General features: G+C 36.3%; 1 protein-coding gene across 5 annotated transcripts in view; it reads left to right on the top strand.

The window, feature by feature from the left end:
• The window catches only part of heph (polypyrimidine tract-binding protein 1 heph), a 212,843-nt gene that overhangs the window by 144,666 nt on the left and 44,440 nt on the right, over positions 1-23,737 (top strand). The gene's annotated exons all lie outside the window — the stretch shown is intronic.

Genomic DNA, 23,737 nt, shown 5'->3' with positions numbered 1-23,737 from the left:
TGTTCCCGAACATTTTGTCAATATTTACTTAAGTGTGATTGAGACGACTTAAGAATTTCAGTCAAGAAAGTTCGGCGTTCAGTATTTTGATAGAGTTTCGGTCAAGTATTACATTAAGAATATATGTTGAAATATTAACTTGAAAACACAAGTTATTGCTGACTACCTTTATTCATTCTAACATGCGTAGAAAGAATAAAACCTTTCTAGTTTTTGTAATTGTGTTCCGCACATTGTGAGCTCAAATGTGCTCATATGTTGATTGATCATCCACGAAGTGAATTTTTCACAAGGGACATTGTAGTTATACGGGTTGTAACATATCATTATGGAGATATTTCAGGGAGCGATCGTACTCTACAAAATAATAAAAAATACTTATAGTATATGCAAAGACTCACCATTTTTGATATACAGGATGGCAAAGTTGCATATTTTATCATTATAGAGATATTTCAGGGAGAGATAGAACTCTGCGAAATAATAAAAAATGCTAATAGACCCATGGTCAAAAACGCATAATTTTCAACATATAAAGTGACAAAATTTTACACCTTTTAAAGGACATTTTCAACAGTTTTTAAAATTTTGTTTTCGTTTAGATAATTTTTGTTTCAAGAAATGTGATTAAATGCTATAAATTGTTTCAGATAGTTGATATCTGTGCCGGATGGTTAGTTTTTTTCTTACTTCCTTTACATTCTTAATTTGTATCGATAGATATTTTTGCACATTCTACAAAAACAGTGAAGCATACAAAAATATTGCAAGAGATCAAAAAGCTAAAGAAGCGAAATTTAAATTTGGTATCAGAATTCACACAATGTGTTTCAAAAAAAGATACAAGGCTTCCGTTAAAAAAAAAACGCAAGATATGAGAAAAAGTGGCAAACTTTGCAGCCCTGTATATCAAAAATGGTGCTTTTTTAACCATAGGTCTATTAGCATGTTTTTATTATTTTGCAAAGTACTATCGCTCCCTGAAATATCTCCATGATGACATGTTTTGCCGGGTATACGATTTTTATGCTCACCAAAGGGGGGAAGAAGATCCATACTCAAAATCAGGTTCAATAACCTCGTGAGGTTCTTATTTCATCTCTTTCAATCTCAGCTTGCCAAAGTTGACTTTAACAGAATAAATTTAAATTAAGAACCACCAACACATATTATTATGATAATCCCCTACCCACCCGTAAATGTCAATAGCAAAGGGAGAAAATATATCTAAACTTTGCGGATCCATCAGACTTCTAAATATTACAGGTAGCATCGTCTGAAAACTTTAAAAACACATCCTTTAGGAAAAAGTTCTTTGCTCATAAATTCGTGCGGTCTCATAAAAAAGTTGTTATGCTCACTTAGGAACTTTAGCATGCAAGTAAAATCCACTGAAAAGGGCTATCAAAAATATTAGAACGAGGGTGGGATAAGACGATTTAAAATATTTTCATTCTAATGGGCTGCTGAAGGAGCTTGTGTTACCTGTCACTAACCTGAGCCATAGCCACTTTAAGCTAAACAAAATTTGCAATGCGAAGCTCGTAATTTATTGTTTGGAATTCCGAACATGATGAATGTCAGGTGGTCAGCGGTGTAGCGGATAGCGGAAAGCGACTTAAAACTGGTATGTTATGTATGGTAAGCATACACAGACATACGGTGAAGTAATAAAGTATATTTACCTCTAACGTCCATTAGAATAATTAAAATTACGTCAGGGTTATAAAAGTATAAAGAAAGGCCATTGCCAAGGGAAAAATGTAGCATTTACAAAATACAAGCTATTAATTAAAACATAGTCTATTAGATCATTACCGTGAATAAAAGTACTAGGCACTTACTACTACGGCTATAGAATGTCTAATGGGAGTCTCTCAGATTACGAAATTGATATGACTAAGTATTAATTACAGTTTAAAGTACTTAGTGGAGAATATATCGGTATGATGAACAATGATTCGAATTTTCCTTCTGTTGAGGGTTCTCAAAACATGGGCAAGAGAATAATTACTTGATACTTTAAGAATGATATATTTAGATTGCCTTAGTTAAAGAGTACACAGTGTAGAAGCTTTGGATGGAACAGTCCATATAACTAAGATGCCGAACATATACAGCCAAAATTTTGAACATGTCGATTTTTATTTTTTTTTACGGTTTTTTTGATAGTAAATTCGTGTATATAAGATAGTCCAAAAATCAGGTACGACCACCAATTTTGTTTTTCAAATGGAAACACTCGTTTTTTATTTTATTTTTGAACTCTACGCAAAATTCTAAGTGTGTTTCATGTACCATCTCCTATACCTAAACGTAACAGGTCTCGAGAAATTCAAATCAAAAACTGAAACTTTTGATTTATTTTAAAATTTCTTTGGTCCGGAAAAGGACCGATTTAAGCACATTATCAAATAGCAGATCACAGCTGCTCAACCGTTCAATGAAAGGAACCCGTCTATTCGAGTATAGCCTAATGAAGAGGAGAAATAGCATCGAAACGGTAGAAGACATATAGTAGTTGGACTTTCATTATCACTTTTTGACGAATAATTACTCCAAAGACTGGAAAATAATAATCTATTGCAACATGATTGCGAAGGAAGAGCAGATGTTGTAATTGTTAAGGGGCCTATTGCTTTGAAAGTCAACAACAAGAAACGAAGAATTAGAGGAAGATGGTGAGATTCACAGATCGAGGAGTTATCAGAAGGAAATCTTGTCAGTACTGCCTCTTAGCAGTACATTTCTGCAAAACTACAGTTACTTTCAGTTCCTTAAAGTCCGATAATTTAAACCAAGTAACCTGCCTGACAAAGTCATTAAACAGCAATGATTTATTCTCATCGCTGTATATTTTTATTTGAAACAACCGAGTCATTCGTCCGGCGATCCCAGGGGTGTGCTTCGTCAAATCTGATGGCTTTCAAATGGATACGAATTACCCTATATGGAATAAAGGATAGTGTATATTTTCTATTTATCCGGATAACTCCAGCCGATTTGGGATGACGTTTATTGTGGCAAACGGTTCATATATCTTTTCGCTGAGCAGGACTTATAGCATCCTAAAAAAGAAGAAAAATTGTGAAAATACGTTTAATTATTTAAAAGTCTCCCATATAAAAAACAAAGTTATGCATATTACTTTTTCTCCCATGCCTTTAACAGGAACTTACTTAAAGTCGTATTGCCTTAATGTTTTCGCACGAAGTGTCTGCTTTAAACTACAATTAATGGATTAATCATTAATTTTCTGTGATAGCGCGGGCGATTTTTACAATCCTTTAGAGTGATGTTCCTTGTTATTATTTTAGTCAAAACTGCTGTAGAAATTCCTCACGTACATTAGAAACGCCGTACCGAAGTTATTAAACCATACTTGCGACCATCTGGCATCACGAGAAAATACCTCCTAATAGACCTACCTAGTATATGTGGTTGTTCCACCCAAGACGTTCCCTTAATGATACAGCGGCCTCTCTGTTGGCGATGGTACTCCACGTTCAGATATGGTTATACCAAATAAGACCATCATCGATGGCCCCTGGCGGACTAGTACCACCGGAACGAAAAAAAAACACGTTCCTGCCTTGGTCTATAAGAGTCTATCATTGAACTTACACGATTTAACCTTGAAGTACCAGCGTACTAAAGCCTGATCTACGCAAAGGTACAAAGACCTTAGGTAGTCAAGGAATTGAAAGTCATGGACGTACCTTGAGAATGTTGACCATTTCAGAGTGCTTCATGTGGGAAATTGCGTTTTGGCATTAAGGTGGTGCAGGGCAACTATGGGGATGTGGGCTGGTTAATTAGTAAATCCCTTAAGGCCGAAGAGGAAGTTTCAGCATACGGTGACGAGTCGCCAGTGGTGAACTCTGCGATAAACTGGAATGCTGGTATTATTTAAAACGTAATAGGAACAAAAAGCCCAAACGGGTCGTGATCATGAAACTCGAATAAAGAGGCAAAGACAAGTTTATTTACATGTTAAATTACAAGATGCTTCAAGTAACTTCCTTTGTTCAAACAATGAAAATTGCCGTTTGAGCTAGCACAGGACTATTGAGAAACTACTTGAAAACCGGCAGAATTTCCTTCATATTAGCTGATGATCTACTCTAGCAAGCAAAACGTCAGCTTTAAGGCGTCCGTATCCGAAATCAAACATACTTAAATCCTCTCTGTGACAATCTTTGACAAGTTCTCGCCGGAATTGGAATGCTTCCAAAAGATTAAAGCCCTCAAACAAGGAGCAGCGCGGTTGAGAAAAACGATCAGATATTCTGGCATTATGTTGCGTCTTATTTAAAATGGAAAGAACGGTTTTTCTTGAGGGACGTGGAAACCGGGTGATGGAAAATAAACTTGCTCTTTGAGACGCGGATTTTACTTTCAATTTGCATTTGTCCTCCGTAAATCTGGAATGAGTAATTGGATTCTTTTCAATTTGGGGAGTATCGGGAGTTTCTGAATTTTGTCACGTTTGTTAAGTTTGATTAAGAAAGAGCATTTTTTTCTCGTCTTTGCACAATTAATCAATTATTGTGTGTGAGCATGACATTTTTTTCACGGAATCTTGATGACATATTAGATGATGATGATGATGATGATGAGACTGCTTACAGCGATTCAATATGTTTTATGTGCGACTTTACGGTTTTCACATGCTGCATTTTTGTGCTTTGCATCGAGGGGCTTTGAGGGTGGTCTTTGATGTTACAACACAAAACGGATCTTCTTTATACCTTTTCCAGATTGGTAATAGATCGTAAAACAGCGGAGAGTTTTACATTAATTACAGAAATTTCAACGTAGAGAGACTAAAAAAGTTTTTTGAAACTCTTACCATCAAACCACGAGTTTTGCAACTAGATCTGTAGTAGCAACTGAACGTACAATACCTGAATCTCCTATAAGCAAACACAATTCTGCGTAGCAAATCATGATCATTCAGGAGAACGAATGAATTGCTATATCTGAGTAAAATGGTACGTTTCTGTAGGAGTTCAGGAAATAGCATTTTCGCATGGCCAAGTTTCGGGGCCTTACTAAGCGCGAGAAAATGCATTTTGGTGTGGAGTGCGAAAAAGTTTCTCGCGCTCTTACGGCAAAAGTGTTTTTTCAGTTCAGTTGACCACCTGAAGAACATGTTTTCAGTGTCGAATTATGAAAAAGTGGTATGCGGAGGTGAATAGCAAGGAAATCGAAAAAGAGTGGATCTCAAAATGTGTATCTACCAGAATGGAGCAAGGTAACTTAAAGATCAAGGAGGAAACAAGTAATGGAGGTGATAAAATTAAAGTAGAAATATGTAAATCTATTAGTGGTTGAATGAAGAGGTTTTATATGTGGGAAATCGATGGACAAGCCGGTTATTGCACTTTGCAAATCAAAAATATACGACGGAGTCTGATGACATTTGCAGAGTTTGTCTATGATGATGAGAAAAACATCCATAAAGAGTATGTCAGAATAGATGATAGACATAGATTTAACATGCTTTTTGCTCACCCCAGACGACATTCATTTTGCTACTTGCATAGAAAAAAACTGAAATTACGCACGTCTTTATATAGAGCTTGTAGTTATTTGCATGCTAATGGCCAGACCGTTTACATGATTTTCCATGGAAATTCGTTTTTGTCACTTAGCTGACTTACCTATGTATTATCCTGGGTGTATCAGCTATTTATTATACCCAGTATAATAATTCGCATACCTCGGCTAATTATTGTTTAGTCACGCCTCACACACTCTTACGTTCATGATTTTTAAAACAATACAACTGTCTAACAACGAAAATAGTAGCCTTGACCCCTAAGAACAACTTATTCACCTGCAAAGTGGAATTTCAAGTCTGCTCGCCGAAGCATAGCGTAAACTGCGCGTTTCCTCCTGCTAATGTTTCTTGCTAGATTTAACAAACTGGATTACTTTAATGTGGCTACGTAATTCCATCGGATTTATTTTTATTCCGCCATTTTATTTTATTTTATTCGGGTGCATTGTGACGGCCACGTAACACGAAACTTATTGTTGAGGGCTCGAAATAAAAAAGACGAACGAGAAAAATCGTTATTTGCTATAAAAGGGAAAAGGTTATATTGTCGTCACAGAAGAATGTAATTAGGCACGCCTTTGTTTGGTACTTTGATAATAATCTCTTGTGTCAGTCATTGTTCGGACCACCGTGAAAATACAGCAAAGGAAAATGATAAAGAGATTGGCCCGTGCATGTTGCCAATGCTTACAACTGTTAATGAATGTTTCAGTAGTTCGCTTTACCAAAATACGAAACACCATAAAGGCATAAGCACAAGAGCGACATCCTTTTTCACACAAAGAGCACAGCGATTTCATTCACTAAAGTCCAGTTGTTCAATCATGACATATGGAATGTGGCATTAACGAGTTTCTTATGGACATCAGGAAGCGTGTAAGATATACAAGGTGCGGCGCTGAATCTTTCTTCTTTGAAAGGTCAATAAAAAAACTGCTTGGTATATATATATTTTTTTGCAAATTAATTATGATAACATGGAAATTTACTCAAGTGGTTTTTAAAAGAATATTTGACAAGTGTTCACCGTTCGCTTTGATGCATCTTGGATCAGCCTCCTAAAGTGCCTTTCAAGGCTCTTCAGCATAGCTACCGGTATGTTAGCAACCGTGTCACAAATATTATTCTTTCAAACTTTCACGGTTGCGAGTGCGGTTACGTAAACAATCGATTTCAGGTAGCTCCACAGGAAACAATCGCAGAGAGCCAAATCCGGAGAGCACGCGGACCATGGGACGTCACCTCTGGTCAAGATCAGCCACCCGGGAAAAGTTTCGTCTAAAAGGCGCATTATAATTTTCGATGTGTGAACCGTGGTCCCATCCTGTTCTAACCATAGTTGACCTCCATCCTTGTTGTGATGTGATGGCAAAGAAAAATGATCTCCTATTGCCACATAACGTTCATCATTTACAGTTACTGCGCGGATGCCCTCCTCAAAGAAGTAAGGCCCAGTGATCCTTACTTCTTACCAGACACACCAAACTGATGCCGATAGTTATGCTGGAGAACGTTGAGAGGCACTTTAGGGGATTCTTCGAAGAATGCATCAAAATGAACGGTCAACACTTGTCAAATATTCTTTTTAACACCACTTAAGTAAATTTTCATGTTATTATAATTAATTGAACAAAAATATTATAATTAATTAAAACAAAAATAAAAATATACAGAGTACTTTTCTTTATTAATCTTTCAAAGAAGAAAGTTTAAGGGCTGCACCCTTTATTACATCTATACAGGGTGATTCAGAAGTAACCATGGTAAATTATAGGATCTTGTGATTAGTGGACTTGAAAATTCAATGACGATTTAAAAAATACCGTAAAGCCCTATTTTGCAGCATTCAGAAAAACATTTTTTAGAGACATGGTGTTATTAGAAAAACGTTGGAATAAACCAGTATTAAAAGTTCTTGCACTGAAAAATGAAATTTTACTTTTATAGCTAGGTAGATAGCATAAAAATCTCCTCACTTATATAACACGAGATTAAAAACGGCAATAATTTTATTTCGATACGTAAATACGAACTTTCCCCGCAGGGAAGAAAACATTCCCCCTTCAATTCTTCAGAAATACGAGTTAATAAATGGAAAAACTTTTTTCAAATATTTCCTGAACTTGTTAAGTAGAAAATCATTTTGTACAGAAAATTATCACTGGCGTCGAGTTATTTATTTTTTTCTGCGATACTTTGATAATCGGCATCATGTCAATCCATCGCACAAAAATCGTTATATGAATGTTACAAAAAGTGTTGATTTTTTTTTTGTGGAATATGCTTGTGCATAATAAAATATGAACGTAACTAGTTCCATATACAGTCATTGTGTACAGGGCTTTTTCAGAGTAATTCTTTTTTTATCCACAGTTAATAGAATTCAAATTCACATGAAAACATTTTACTTAAAATTATACCTTTAACTGCGAAATATTCCAGTATTTTTAACCTTTAAATTTTCCTGCATGAATTGAATGGTAACAATGATTTTTTGCCACAGAACTCAAAAATAGAGTTACAGATACCAAAACAATCACTACTTACAGTAATGCATTCATACAAATAAGCAGACTGAAAGCTAATGGTTGCAATCCGTACTTTAATATTCTACATAATTTTAAATGATTTGTAAGGCAATTAAAAATAGTTACTTTCGAATTAATTATTGTAGATTTCGAAAAGAGGTTAGTCACGCTATGTGCCAGTAACTACCTCATTAATTTAAGTATAAAATTTCTTTTCTTTATTCTCCTTTAAGCCGCAGAGAACCTCTGTTTTTCAATATGTATGTAGTATACGTATACATACCAATTATTTTAGTATTTACAGTAATAATACATTTGATAATCAAGTTAAGTTCATGACTTATTAATACATAATTCCTTTCTTTGCAGGTGAGTCACTTGATCTAGGGAATTATTAAGAGGATGGAACCAATAATTGGTGGTGCCTTGGAGGTAAGCAATAGAATTAGATATGATACCTACAATACGAATTTTAACAATGCTTGTTGCATCAGTTACAGTATATTAACTTGGACTAGTATAAGTTTCGAAAATTAACCACAGAAAGGAGTGTTTCAATACGTGGAAAATGTGATTGAAAGATTTTTAAGTTTAAGTTGAAAATATTAACAAAAGAAGTTGATACAATTTCACGAAAAAAGAGCCTTGCTGAAGTACTGAGTCAATTTCTACGTTAAGGCTTTGCTGAAATACCATGTTTTTCCCAATTTTTTAAGACATGTCCTCAGACCAATATCCTAGCAATCGCAGGCAAGAGAACATAATATAATGTGAAAAATCGTCTTTGAAAACCACTACACGCCCCCATTCTGTGTCCATTGCGCTGCGAATGACCCTGTATATCAAGAGACTAAAGTCTTAATCCGGCGGCGAAGTTTCTTCTCCCTACGGTCGGGCAGCAAATCGCTAAGGGATTAAAAGACACTTTAATCTTGAGGTATATATGGTATTTTCTGCACTGCAAACTGTGGGTGTTCTTATTATTTTCATATAAAATAACGTCGAATGCCAAGTGCTACCTCGTACACTGATAGGCCACCATAAATAGGTAGGGTCCGTTACCAAGGAATATCAATAGACACCATTAAATCGATTAAGCGGTCAATTGAGTCGAAAGTCATGAATTTGGTCATTGAAGAGAAAAAGTCCTTGCTGGCACTTTTGCCGAAAAAGTCAAATTTGATGTACAAGAAAAGTTATGTGGACTTCAACAAATGGTACGAAAGGAAAGAAGGGGACGAAAGTGACACGAAGTGACACGTATTTGCGCCAAAGCGCGTCCCAGCCGAGCTAAAGCCGTCGCAGTAATTCGCTATATCCCAAATTAGTCCTGTTTTAATTTAAAAACTACGTCCTTAAAATTCATCTAATAAATTAATTGATGAGGAAGTTATAGTCTTATCCGCAAAATTTTTCCCGCAAAGATCCGGCAGAAATTGTATTCGAGGTAATGACGATTTAATAGCATTCAGCCTCCCCAGCGGTGCCTTCCTTGGCGACACTAAATTATTAGGGGGAGGATGATATACAACGAAATGTAATATCCGGGGTGAAATGATGAAAATTAAATAAATAACTGAAAATGTATTTTCACCTCGCACCCGTGTCCTTCGTTGGCGCTCTTGCTCACTTCTGATGGAAACGTCCCCCAACTCAAATTGGCCAAATTTAAAAATATCGTTTTATTAAAGGGCAACGAGTTATTATTCTGAATGATCTTAATGATTGTCAGTCTCGAAATTAAATTGTCATCAAGAATTTCAATTTTCCGCCAAGCGGTAACAAGTCTTTAATGTCCTAAAGCTAATAAAATAATAACGATTACTATAGGATTTCGATTTGACATTTCGAGGGTATTAAGCGGGAAATTGCCCTCTACCTCAGACGATCTGGAACGGGGAGAAAACAGCAAAAAAATGTCCGCTTGAGCGGGGGCAAATACCGATACGGCGCTTTTTCTTTGTCTTTCGTAAGTTGAAAGCAAACAGGAGGCATCATGGCGTAATAATGTACGATATGAATTATTAAATTTGACGCATTCAGGTAAGAGCCAAACGTTTCACGAAAATGAATGGATCTCGGAAAAAAGCTCGCAATAAATGAAATGCTCCAGGTTGAGTGCAATGACGTCGATCGAATCATTTTTGCGGTCTAGAAACTCGTGAACCTCTAGAGGTCAAAATCTGGATATGCTTATTGCCTTTGGTGAGAGCTATGTACAGGGTGGTTCCTTACATACTAAGTTTATTACTGAAACTAATTTGATTATGGAAATTTTAAATGTGAAAAAGAGCAGATTTTTTAAAACTGAGTTAGGAAAGGAAAGTGCTTGCTTTCTTAATGCGACTAGTGGCGAAATGAAGGTAATTTAATCACCGGTTTAGATTACGAAAACAGGAGAGATTAAAACTGGTATTTTGCGAAACGAGAGAAGCGAAGTTCGCATGAGGCGGTGTGACACGAGTTATATAAAATATAGCACTTCCTCATACATGTTTTTTTCAAAATTTCCCGTAGGATCAAGAAATGTTGAGAAAATGGCATACATTTGAATATATTCCAGCTACGCTACTATCTGTAGAACTAGACCAACCATTGTTGTTACTGGTCACAATTCATGACAAAATTCATAAAGCTAGTGGTAGATTCTTTTCAAATAATTTAGAAATTGCGGGCAGGATGCTCATTATTCTGAGGTCATTAACGCTTTCAGTGTCGGGAATCTCTATCGTCACCAATCGTCTTCCATTAGATTGTTTCCAGCTAAGTGGAAAGCACTCAACCTGAATGCAGCAATTGATTATGTGAAGTATATATTTGTCTACATGCATAAAGACTACAATACTTTAACATCAGGAGAGATATATCATCAATACCGTCGGCATTAGTTTTAATGTTGTTGAGGATTTTGGGAACATCGGACTCATTCACGAGGCGAAATCAAAAATCACACTCTTCTTGAATGTACAGTTTTGGTAGAAGTTAATGTTATTGCGGCTTTTTTCCTGAAAATATTCAACAAGTTAGTTAATTAGTCCCTAAAAATCAGATGTTTTATCGTATCACATATCATATTATTAAGTGAGTAAACGTGTGAATCCTTATGTGCGGACTACGTTTTACGAGTTTTTTTTTGGAAGATAGAAACGAATTATGAAATAGAGGAAATGAAAATGAAATGAGATAAAGAAAAGGAAAAGACAATAGACCAACATTAAAAGAGAACTGGACTTGGAAGTATAGGCAAGATATAGCACTAAGCAATAAGGCTACGAATTTATACTTGTTATTGATTTTTTCTCCGAACTAAGGCTTAAATCGACCTTTAATGGGAGGAAAATGCCAAAATAAATCCATTTAAAGCCGTGAAATTTCGAAAACAAAATAGGATGCGACAAATTACCGCTGAAAATTTGTTTAACAACACCTATGCCGCGCTAATCTAATAAAACAGCACAGGAAATATTAATGTAAATTTTCAGGACTGAATGCATTTTGTGTAATCGTGTTGATTCGTAAATAAAATCATCCAATTAAATATTTATGAATACATCCCAATTTATTAAATTTCATAGCGAGGAAAGTCAGTTTCCCTTAAACTAGGTAAACACACTTGTCCTATGCAATAATCTAATTAACGCTAAGCTAAAGGATACTCTAATTAGTTCAATTAGTGTGAAACGTCTGCTAATGGCACCTTTTTGACTCTGGAAAGTAATATGTAATTTAAATTCAGTTTCATCTTTTAAAAGCGTTTGTCCATGAAGCTATTTACTGCAGTCGGGAATAATTAATTAATCTAATAGTCTTTAAAGCATTTTTAATATTCGTTTTGCCAAGGTCGTTGTTGAGATTTTAATCAAATGTTTTTTGAATTTTAAGACAGAAAATTTTATAATTTAACGAGTTTCGCGAGTGAAAGCTTTGTTTTAAAAGTATCTGCAATGAAATTATATTAAAAAAAAACATAAAAAAATATAATCTAATTTTTTGAATGTAAACACTAGAGCTAAGGACAAAAATATCGCTCAGTAATGTGTATTACCAAAGGCATGTTTTATAATAAAAGCTCCTTTAACAGTTTAATGTAATATGTTGCATGTTCATGGGCCATATGAGCATACAGCGCGTTTTTTTGACGTTGTACATGGCATTTCACGTGTTTAAATTTTAATTCTATATTAGCCGCTGTTCTACTAGTTTTGAAGCTATGAAATTCGACGAATGTTAATTTGACACTACTAACTTAAAGAAAACTTGCTCAAAGTCCTGAAGAATGCATTTATTTTCTTCAAGATTGTTTCCTTTTGCGCTCTTATGGGTTAAGAGTCCCCTTAAAGTCACCTTTTCATCCCACAAAGCTAGTAAAATTTTAAAAACTCTTAGATACACAGAGGATCAAAAAGGTGCCAATTTGAAGAACATGATTGAATTTTTTTCAAATTGTTTCCACTTAATTGATTTAGTGGCGCGAATCTAATAGTATCTAATTAACATTTGCATAGCTTCAGTTCAAGTGGAACACGACTTAACATGGGATTACAAATTGAATACATAAAGCCCTATGTTGGCCCTTAAAAAACGTTTTGAATGTGAAGCTTTGTAAGTATGGAAAGTGAAAGCTCTAATGGAATTTTGCAATGGACGGGACAGGCATGATACAGCATTCTCCCTCCTTGCGATACATAATCATAATCCAAGTGTAAGTCGATATTCATTTGCTGGAAGTTTACCAATAAAATGGCTATTTGGTCGCCGTTCCGGTTTAATTCCGATTGTAAAACCTGACGTCAGCGTCAGCATGCATGTGTGTGCATGCCATAATCGGATTGTTACTGCGGTCATTACCGGGGCTTTCAAGCCTTTATCTTTGATAAAGCCAATTTTAATGCAGTGCAGGTCTAATTTCACCCATGTTTGTTCGCCATTACGGCTTAAACTGCTTTTAGATCGCAAAAAAAGATACGTGGGAAATGAAGTTTTTAAAGGACAACTTAATGCGGAACCGCCGCATTGACGAGACCGTGTCGCTCGTTTGAAAATAAACCCAAACAAGTAAAGAATGAAATACAAACCTTTCGAAACAAATTGTTCGGTCCTTTTTCGTCCTCCGGAAACATCGAATTGGAAATGGCAAGAAATTGCTTGTTTCCGAAGTAGGACGCAGTGTTTCTGGCTCTCCCCTGAAAAATTGAATACATAAAGGGAACAGACGTGCTAAAAAGGTAAAAACCTGTTCAAAACTTTTAAAGTTTCAACCCCCGAGGACCGACTTTCTGTCTTTCGCTGGGTCGATGACATAGGAACAGAAAAGAAATGGCCCGAATTTCTGGTATTGGCACTAATCGTGGAACTAGAGATTGGGAGTTGGAATTAATGTTCGCAACGCTGCTGTAGTCCCAGGGAAAAATGCATCACCCAAATTGCATTTACAGAAATTCATTTCCGGTTCAAACGTACATGTATTTCACATTCTACAAATAAATACCGCTTCCGGCTAGACACAATACATTGTTTCGTTTTGTGTGTGCACCACTGTTTGGGATTAAACGGTCAAAAATGTATTCGCGTAAATGGCATTTTATTATTTTATCGAAATTCGGAGGGCCAAATGGAAAATAAACGAGATTTTTGGATAAACCGACTAATAAAAATCCATTAGATTTCGTCATAAAATAATACAATTTATTTTCAGCAGCTCTGCCCTTTTCCACAAGGCGCGCGAGAGAGAAGGACCGACAAAAAATCGGTTGCACTTACTGCTGTGTAAATATGTGCTATGCATTTGCGGTGGTGCAAAGCGGTGGATTTGCACGCTATTCTCGGTTAAAACTAACTACCCTAAGCTAACTGAGAATGACATTCACCCTTTACTAAAGGCTCGAATGAACACCCCTGTTAATTTTATTTAATTCATTTAATATGGCTTATCCAAGATAAGGATGTCCAGCATCGGGACCTCGTGAACGGTAATAAATAAAGATTTGGCTAAATGGGAGAAACGGTGCACTTTCAAAAGAATGGTTTCATGGTGCAAACAAATCCACAAAATTATCGTTCGTTTTCCAGTTATTTCGGAAAAGAGGCTTCGAATTTGTATAATTTTTTTTCATGTATCCATTAGATCCCCATGCTGGCCATCCTTATCTTGGACACTCTGTATACGTACAGTTTCCATCACAGAAAAAATATTCTCCATATGATAGGTAGAAATGGTTGTATTATTGAGGAAAAATTATCCTTCTCCTTCGCAACTGGGGCGTTCCCGTGGACATTCAATGAAACTATCGTCCTTTATTTTACCACATGGTTGATTCATTTTATGATAAATTATTCAAAGCCTTCAAACTATCCCTAAAAGAGTGAAATTAACAAGATATTCTGGTCTAGCAAATAGCTTCACTCTCTCAGCTACGAAAACTAATTCTTAGCTAAAGTTCCCTCCACCAAAGATATTTCCCATATAACTAAAACTAAACCGAGACCGTCGAGCAAGTATCCTAAGTAAACGTAAACACTTAGCCAGGCATCAGCATTTCATCATAGTCTTATAGACAAGGTTTCTCGGTTATCTTTTCCGCAAAAGGTACACCTCAAGTCGTCTCTATTTTGGTCTCCTGCAGCTCTTAAGGTCTTTGTTTGCATTGCTAATGATTTAGAGTGTTCTAAGCCGATTACGCGTTCGAAAGGGGTCTCTAGACAACTTGGTTGCGGCGCTGAGATATACCGACAAATGTTTGCAAATTCGCAATTTGCTTACTCTTCTGTTTTAAAAACACTGTTTTGGAGGTATTGGATGAAAAATGGCATTTCATAAGCTACCCTTGTTGATTCGGCACGATATGGGGTTGTGTTTCAAAAATGGTTAAATTGTCACGTATGGAAATGGAAAATTTATGAGTTAGTCATTATGCAATTTGGTTTTTATTATTGTTAAATATGAAGTAAATCGATAACAAGAAAATCAACAAGAAAAAATTTTAAATTCCATGTGGAGGAATCTAGAACATAGAATTTTGTCTGTATGAAGCGCCCATGTGATCCCTTTAATTGGGGAAAATATGAGCTTAATCCTATAACGTATGCACTTTTATATAATTTCACGATCCTTGTTGATTTGATTTTATGAACATGGACTGAAGTCGTGAAGACGGCGATAAATTTGTAACCGAAACGTTAACAAGGGTTTCTATCCGAGTCCTCAGCAAGGGTTGAGTTGAACGTTAGTCTCAGTTAGTTTAACTGAGAATCGTGTGCTATTACACCACCGTAATAACCCCTGCTCGTCTGTGGGACATTATTCCCAAACAAAATACAAGAAAAAATTGTATGTTTCTGCTGATCAAAAGCAATTTAAGTAAGAGTTACTAACAATCTCTCATAAAAGTAAACTTGAAGAGAGAAACTTGGCGCAATTCACTTGTTGAACTCTTGCCTCAAATATGTTTCTATTTTCTCAGGCGAGTTTCGTCGACATGATGATTAACTCGAAAAGTTTTAATAGGAAGGAGGCCCTTCTCTGGGGATATTTTTATTTGGATAATTTATTAGAAAGTCTTGCTGTCATAATGGAAGTAACATTAGATTGGTTAGAGCTAAATTTTCACGTTGTAATTCCTATATCGTATCGTATCACCACTATTTAATGAAAGCAAATTGTTAACCTCCCGTTTTGTAAGGACCTTTCTCGTATTTCCGAGAGGCAGCATTAAAATTCTTCTGGGTATTACTGGATTTTTCCAGTGCAACGTAATTGGTTCACGAATAATATTTTATTGAAGCGAATTTAAGTTCCGTTTTATTTCTTCTTTTAAGCTCAAATGGATAATGCCCAGTTTGTCGACGATTCCGAGCTCACTTAATGCCTCAGACGAGAAATTCCATTTTATTTTCAAAATGCTGCTTTCTTTTGTGTTAAAAGGCAGCTTTTCTTTTGATAAGCTCCATTCTACAGAAGATTTTTACGCAGTTTTGCTACCCTTGGAAAAGCTCGTGTCCTTGCGACCGCAAGACAAAAGCAGCAAGATTTGTTTACGCAAATTCGTTATAAATAAACAGACAGGTGTTTCGTTTACCAACCATCAATTAAGCAAATTTGCTTTATAGGTATTTTTTACGCTCAACTTTTTCGGCAAGCCGAACCAATAACGAATTTTATTTGGATTTGCAAACCTAGTTAAAATATGAGCACGCAAACAGCTCTGTTTGCCTTTAAAACGCGCTTGTATTGTGCAAATTTAACAAAGGGAATATTGCAAACATTTGCTGTTTATTGCACATTAAGTACACAATACCGCAATAAACGTTGGTTAGTTGCCTTTTTTTTATTTGACTTTCGGTTAATTATTAGTTAATTAAGTCTATTCAATAAGCATAGAACACACCAAATAGAAAAATATGCTTTCCGATGTAATTGGTAGCCTAGGGAGGGCATTGTACGATCTCTTGAAACAAATAATTATTATTGTCTGGTCGGGTCACGCTCTTAAATTACCTGATACACGGAAACTCGCGGGATAATGTGTAATGGATTTGGGTACTCTGTAGCATTTCCGGGTTAATCTAATCTGGACCGTACAAGCAGGTACAAATGAAAAAAAGTTGTAATTACGAGGCAGGGGAAGTTATTGTCCTTTAGAGCTGCATCCGGGGCACATTTAAAATGTACTAATTGCAGCAAATTGTGCCTTCACTACCCCAAATTGGAATTTACTCCCTTTTGTTATGGCTACTCCAGGTCGGGTGAAAATTTAGCAAATACTTTAAAGTTGGGTAACATCAAAAAGAACTAAAGTTGGGTAACGATGATTGCCATTACAGGCGAGGTAATATAAAATGATGAAATGCCCTTGCCGCGAAGCCCTTAAAGTACTACTTAATTTTCTTATGCTGGTGGGTACTTATTATTTATGTATAAAACGATAAATTAGTTCTTGGAACACAGTAGCAGACAAAAAAGTATAATTTCCTTTGTCCCCTTCGCATACTTAATGCGACGTTGAACAATACCTATAACTAATTACTCACCACTGGGTGGTATTTTAAAAGTTCGTAAAATACGTCCTTTTTGCCTGCTACTCTTGTCTAAGTTCGATGAAAAGATGACTTAGAAGTTTTACTGGGGGCAGTTATTTATTCTCTAGAATCTAGTCTAAGGCATTCTGAAAAGTTTAAGTTTAGTTTGTTTTTTCGAAATTAAACCGATTTAAACCGAAATAAGAAACCCTTATTCTTGACAGATCTTTATTTCCACGAGAAAAATTTCCACAAGCTCCATGACAAATTGCCTGCTAAATTAACCAAGGCGGACTGTCCTGATCAGAATCTTACCTTCTCAAATTTGACATTTCCCTGAACAATTCTTAGCGAACTTCGACTAATTATTTATGTTAAATGCCAAGGATTTAATGATAACAAAGTAACCGAATATAGTTTTATCTTGAAAGTAAAAGGTTAATAAACCTTAGATGGTTTAACGAACATGTAAAATTATTTACATATGCTGAGCTTCTTTTTGTGCCACCAGGAAAATCTTCAAAAGACACAACGGAGGTCGAGTAGCGTGGGATTCACCGAGACGCCCACCCGCTGAAAACCTCGGGATGAAAGAACCTTCTCCGACTCCGGAACTGTCCTTGAGGGATATATCGCCAGGGTTGACTCCACTTGTTTTCTGCTAGTTTATCTCCTAATCTGTCGTGTTTTTAGAACATCTGCTGTGTGTACTTCTTTTCGCCCCTCGTGTAATTGAGAGGGACTTCGTGATGGTTTCGCGCCTCCTCATGCTCGATTTATGTCCTTGAAAGATACGGGACGACGCCACTCTTCCCGTCACTGTGTCTATGCCCGTCTGGTCCCGTATAATTTTTTCCTTTTTCCTTCGGCAATGGAAAGTACTCCTGCTTGTTTGTGTTTTCACCTGAGATGCTTTCCTTTGCGTTGTGTCATCCATACGTGAATGGCCGTCCTTGGGTGTTTGGTTCCGTCGTGTTAATTTTCCATGGCCTTTCTTGACGTGTCTGCTCCAAGGGCTAGTTTCTGATGATGCAATAGGTCGTTCTTCGGGAGACCCGCGTTCAGGCACTCCCCGGTCTTAGCCATTGAACATCCATTATTATGCCTTCCGCGTCTGTCGCCTTCCACCGAAATTGGTTACCCCGACTCGGGGAGGAGGCATCTAAGGGTCGCCACGTGGTGATGGATATGCTAAGCTAGAGTATCCTGAATACAGTTTTTGTTATTCCTGGATATTTCAGAATGATAAAAGCGCCCTTTTGACGCTAATTGTGCTGCGATATTTGTATAAAAGTGCCGTGTACTATAACCAAGAATTTGCATGCCAAGAAGATAAACTGAATAAGGCATTTTTTAGAACAGTTTAAGTCGGTCCATAACACCCAAGTAACAGTATACCGACATGGCTATCTAATTCTCGTAATTGTAGCAGGCTAAAAGCACTGATGCAACTAGTATTAGGTGCACTCAGGTAGCGAAATTTTTCTCTCTTCCTCTCTCCGCAATTAGTTTTTAAATTCGTTCCAGCTTGTTGGAAACAGACGGGATTAAGCTACTTTATACCAAACTAACTACGTGTACAATTTAATTACTACGCTCGCTAGCGCCTAATTGGCTACACGTTCAACTTATCGAATTATAAAATTAGTTTTAGGCCTTAATGTTGCATTGTATGATGCCCTACAGCCTGCTTAGCCGTCTCTTCTCTACACAGATTTGAAATAAAAATGACGCCTTTAAAATTGAACTTTCGCACAGCCTGTCTCCGCAGATTACGTCGAGCTAAAATGAAACTTTGAACGAAAAGTGAAGAAATATAAAATCTTACAAGTAAACGTTGCATTATCAAAAATAAACCAACTCTGGAAACAATCTGGCTATTCCAGAAATATCGTCTACCTGTCCGGGGCTGGTGGTAGCTTCTGTTATCGAGGATTTTCAGACGTCTTTTCGAACTTTATATTATTTACGTTTTGAAATGTAGGATTTATTTTGTTCGCGAAGTTAGATCTAAGAAGATTTGGAAATTAATATCGGATCGGTCCCAAAGCCTCATCGGTTTGAATTGCCGAAGGTGGAATTGTGAGGGAAGTTTTAATGAGGCTCAAAAGAGGAAGATACAAACTAACTCTACCTCTATCTACAATAGCCATTCGTTCGTCTCTCAAAGTTGTCAATTTCCAATAAACTAGAAAATTATATCGTTAATAATTATTCTATTCTATTAAAAGTCACCCTAAATTTAATTAACGCTATAATTAGATATTTATCGTACGATTTTTGGATATCAATTGATACTGTTAATATTCGCCTACCTAACAAATATTCCATTCGGTCAAAAGTTAGTTATATATATTAATCAATTTCAATATTTGAAAGCTTTTTCGGTCGAATGTGCGCACAATACACAGCCGTTTTCCATATAGTCGTTTTTTAATTAAACATTTATTAATTAAATCCAGGTAAATACAATAAAGGGATTTATCGCTGGCTGCATTAATAGCTGCAACAATGAGGCTTCATAAAGAACATGAGTGTATGTGTCCCTATATGGTGATTTGTGCTATTTTTGCCACTAGAATAAACTATGCTTGGCATCCAATTAAAATCTCACTCTTCTCTTACAGTGCAAAAAGATTTCTCCACGTTTTCAGTTTACCTAGGATCCTCTTATCCAGGCAAATCGGACACGCTCGAGTCAGGCAATCAGGTTGGGCCAAAATCAACTAGTTGCTTTATCGATTGGGCTCTCGCTCTTATAATAAGGGAAACATGCCTTGTCTAGCTTTGGAAATACACTATTGTTCGCCGATTTAATTTCCTGAGATTGTGTGCACAGTTTTCATGGATATTGTGTTCAATTTTGTTGGCTCAAGACCGAGGTTTAAGTGTTTGTGTTTTGTTATGAAGTTTGCTCTCTTCTAGATGACGATAATATTTATGGAAAGGGCACATTATGCAGGTGTTTGATTTAAAGTATTTTAGATTTATTTTTGATATGTATAGGTAAGATAAGATCCAATCGTGCCATCGTAGTTCAAAGGTGAGTTCGGCTGAACCAGAGTTGATATTGAAATCACTTCATACGAATAACATTGCTGGCACCAACTGTTACAAATTAAATTGCTTTGCATATCAGATGTGCTATTTTTTCCTGTGACGTGGTTCAAGTACCAGCTTTGGTTGAATTCAAGATCGCTAAAGTATCAAGAAATTTTTTAATAAAATCTCGCTCATCCAAAACTAAGGCAAACATGGTTTTCATATTTATTTCCCAGGTTCTTGCCTAGAATTAAATTACGGGGCTAACTAAAAACTACCTTACAAGGATTTTTCTTATTATTCTGCCAAAGAATTAGAAAACTTTCTTTATTCCTGAATTATGCCTACAGGGTATAAAGTTAAATTTAGTACTAGTAGGAATATAATTTTTTAAATAGATTCCGTCTTGTATCCAGCACCGGTCTTATGGGAGATGGGGGGGGGGGGGGGGCTGTAGATTTGGCTACAACCCATAGCAACAGCCCAGGAAAGGTGACGCATTTTCCTGGTCGACAATTTTTCGTGGGAGCAAGGAAACGGTGATAAAAATTTTGCCCAAGGTGCCACTCTCGCTAAGGCCGGCCCTGTCTGTATCTTTGCCTGAGATTCTTCAACAAAATACTCTAGAGATAAAACTTTTGCTATACTCTGGAACAAGCTTAATCCATGTCCGAAGTCAATCTGTCAGGTCCGTCATATCCAACATCGCTCCAATCCCTTCTTTATACGTTAAACAGACGAAAATTCGACATTATATTTTAATGGTATCGCCGAGACTTCAAGCTAAGAATTTATCTTCGAACGGAAAAGCCATCAAAACTTAAATTCCATCATAAAGTTTATGATCATAATGCAGTTGGAGCGAGCTTATAAATTCAATACAACTTTATTGTTACTGTTTATCTACCATATTTATCAACTTTGTTTTTTTTTTGTTTTTACTATTGTTAATGGTGTTATACTTCGGCAAATAAAAAACTGCATTGACTGTCCCTGAATGTATGCAAAAGTAAATTCTCTAATAGTTTCACGTTTCCCTTATGAATTGTTCCATAGATGTACACGATAAAACTTTTTCTACACTTTATCGGATAAAGTTTTCCTGCAGGAGTGTTCAGTTTTCCCTGACGTTTGATTGACGGTCAACTATTACGCAGACAGCGAAACGTGTTTGGTTGGCCACGAAAGAAACAGCCGACGATCAAAAAACAAACGCGTAACGCATCCATGTGCCAGCCATCTGCGAATCTGGATTCCCTGATGCCACACCAGACAGTTTCAGGAAACGACCCTAGCATTTCCTGATTGAGCTAAATATAGAGCTGTTTACGGTTTTCTTTTTTTTTTAATTTAACCTGATAGACATTACCGCTTCTAATGGAAAAAGTTGAGATAATTTTATCTTGCCCTCTTTTGAGCGACCTCCTAAAGGTAATAATAAAACAATCTCGAACACGAGATTGGAACTTTCTGCAATTAGTAGCCAAATTTACATTTTTAAATAAAACAGTTTTTAAGGGGATTTCTTTTGATGAAATCCTAGAAAGTCTTATTTTGATCGCTTTAATTTCTGGGGCATGCTTTAATGAAACCGGGATTTAAAAAGGATCCAATTATTATTTTCCGTAAAAATGAGTATGCTTTGAATTAAGTTCAAAGTGGGGAAGCAGATGGATAATTCGAATTGATTGTTTTCTAACTGTTTCGCAATTTTAACTAAAGAGCAGAGAAATTTGATTTACTTCGAAGATCAGGGCTGGGAACGAATACTACCTAAAATTCTCAGCTCCTAAAATTTGACATCATTCCTACTGGAAAGTCTGAAACAAATTCTGGACTGACATATGGGACACAATTCTTAATTTCTAATTTTAAAATCGTTTTTCTTTAATTTCGGTATCCGAAGTTTTCATGGTATTATCTCTAATTAAGCCCCGGCCAAAAATACTTCAAGTTGACATTCGTAAAATGAAAGATTAAGACTTACCATTTAGATCCTGAGACCCAATACGTCGCAAGGGCTGATGTCGCACAGGGGAGTTCCATTATCAATTCTTCCTCACTATAGTACCACGGGACATATATTTATTATCGAAAGTTCACTTGGTTAACGCTCGAATACGGGTTTGCTATCTCCACTGCCCATTTTTCTTGCCTCGCACACCTGCTGGAAGCAACGAAAGCAATAACTTTATTTACTCCAGGGTCGCTAGATAAATCGACTGGCAAACTTTATCTAAAAGATAATTTCCATAGACCAACCAAACTGTCCAATAACGTATCTTTATTTCAAGTTTTCTATGGATATTACCATCTTGGTAAAGTGCCAGGATTTTAATGTATTCACACTTATGCTACTCTCGAACTAAAAGACCACTAGTAGACCTATTATGCACCCATCAAAGCGATTTTCATTCAAAAACTCTTCTAAAATGATGGGAAATGCCGCTGCAACAGTAAACATAATACGATCTCTGACCTCTTGGGTCTCTAGCGGCGTGGTGCATTCATCTAACTAGATCATAGTTCTGACGCCATATGAACTTTGTATGACAAATATATGTTCGGTGATAATACTCAAAGGACAGCAGCAGCTTTCTTGTTGTATGAACCCTGGAGTTCTTCTGAAGCATACTATTGATACATCGCAGGGGTTCCTTTAGAAAATTGTACATTAAGATGAGTTCCACGTAACAAAAGTATGAAGACATGCTGGCTTAGACCAACGAACGACAGCAAATTCTTATCGCACCTAAAATTGAGCATTTCATTTCATTACTTTAAACTCAAGCAAAAAATCTCTCCTCCAACCATGTACGCTGCACTTTCATCCAAATCACCTTTCCATTACGGTTCTCTGGCGTATTGGAAAGCATTATCGGTAATTGTCGGGGACGTGTGCTGCGCTGTCACATTATTAAATCGTTTTCACAAAAATGCGAAAATGGAATAAATGCAAACGGATTTTCGAATGTAAACAGCGCGAATAGAGCTACAGGTTTCCGGTAATCGTAAATGCGGCACTTCATTTTCCTTTCAAGATTACGTTCTTTTTCCAATCGTAGCTTTCCATCAGGGATGTCTCGACTCTTGATGCAATCTTAAAATTAAAGATGGAGGAGTTTTTTTGCCATGTAAGATATAAAATATCTACACAAAGCATGGCGACCGTTAAGACATACTTTTCAAGCCGAAATATGAAACTTTAATAGCACTTTACATCATCTGAAAAGGAATTTTTGCCACTTTTGCCTTCAACCGCCCCCACAGGAATAGATGGCGTGATATTATAATGGAGCAAAAGGCACATTGTCAACAAAAACAGTTACTATTTATAGGAAAACTGTGTCATTTATAGGCACATGATTGATTTTCGAGAGCACATAGTGCAACGTGGTAACATTAAATCCCAGAAATTACTTAACAGTTATGATTATTCAAGGAAGTAACCTGATTTTTAAATATTGATTTTAATTTGTTGCATTCGCCATTTTGTCACGAAACTGCCTTATCGTCTACTCAATCTTATTGTTTAATCCTATTTCAAATATCTCGCTCAGTACGTGAGTTAAAATGTGTCTGGGTT

This window comes from Euwallacea similis, chromosome 7 (assembly GCF_039881205.1).
Source record: "Euwallacea similis isolate ESF13 chromosome 7, ESF131.1, whole genome shotgun sequence".
NCBI classification, from domain to species: domain Eukaryota; kingdom Metazoa; phylum Arthropoda; class Insecta; order Coleoptera; family Curculionidae; genus Euwallacea; species Euwallacea similis.
This window is presented reverse-complemented; position numbering and strand designations above follow the sequence as displayed.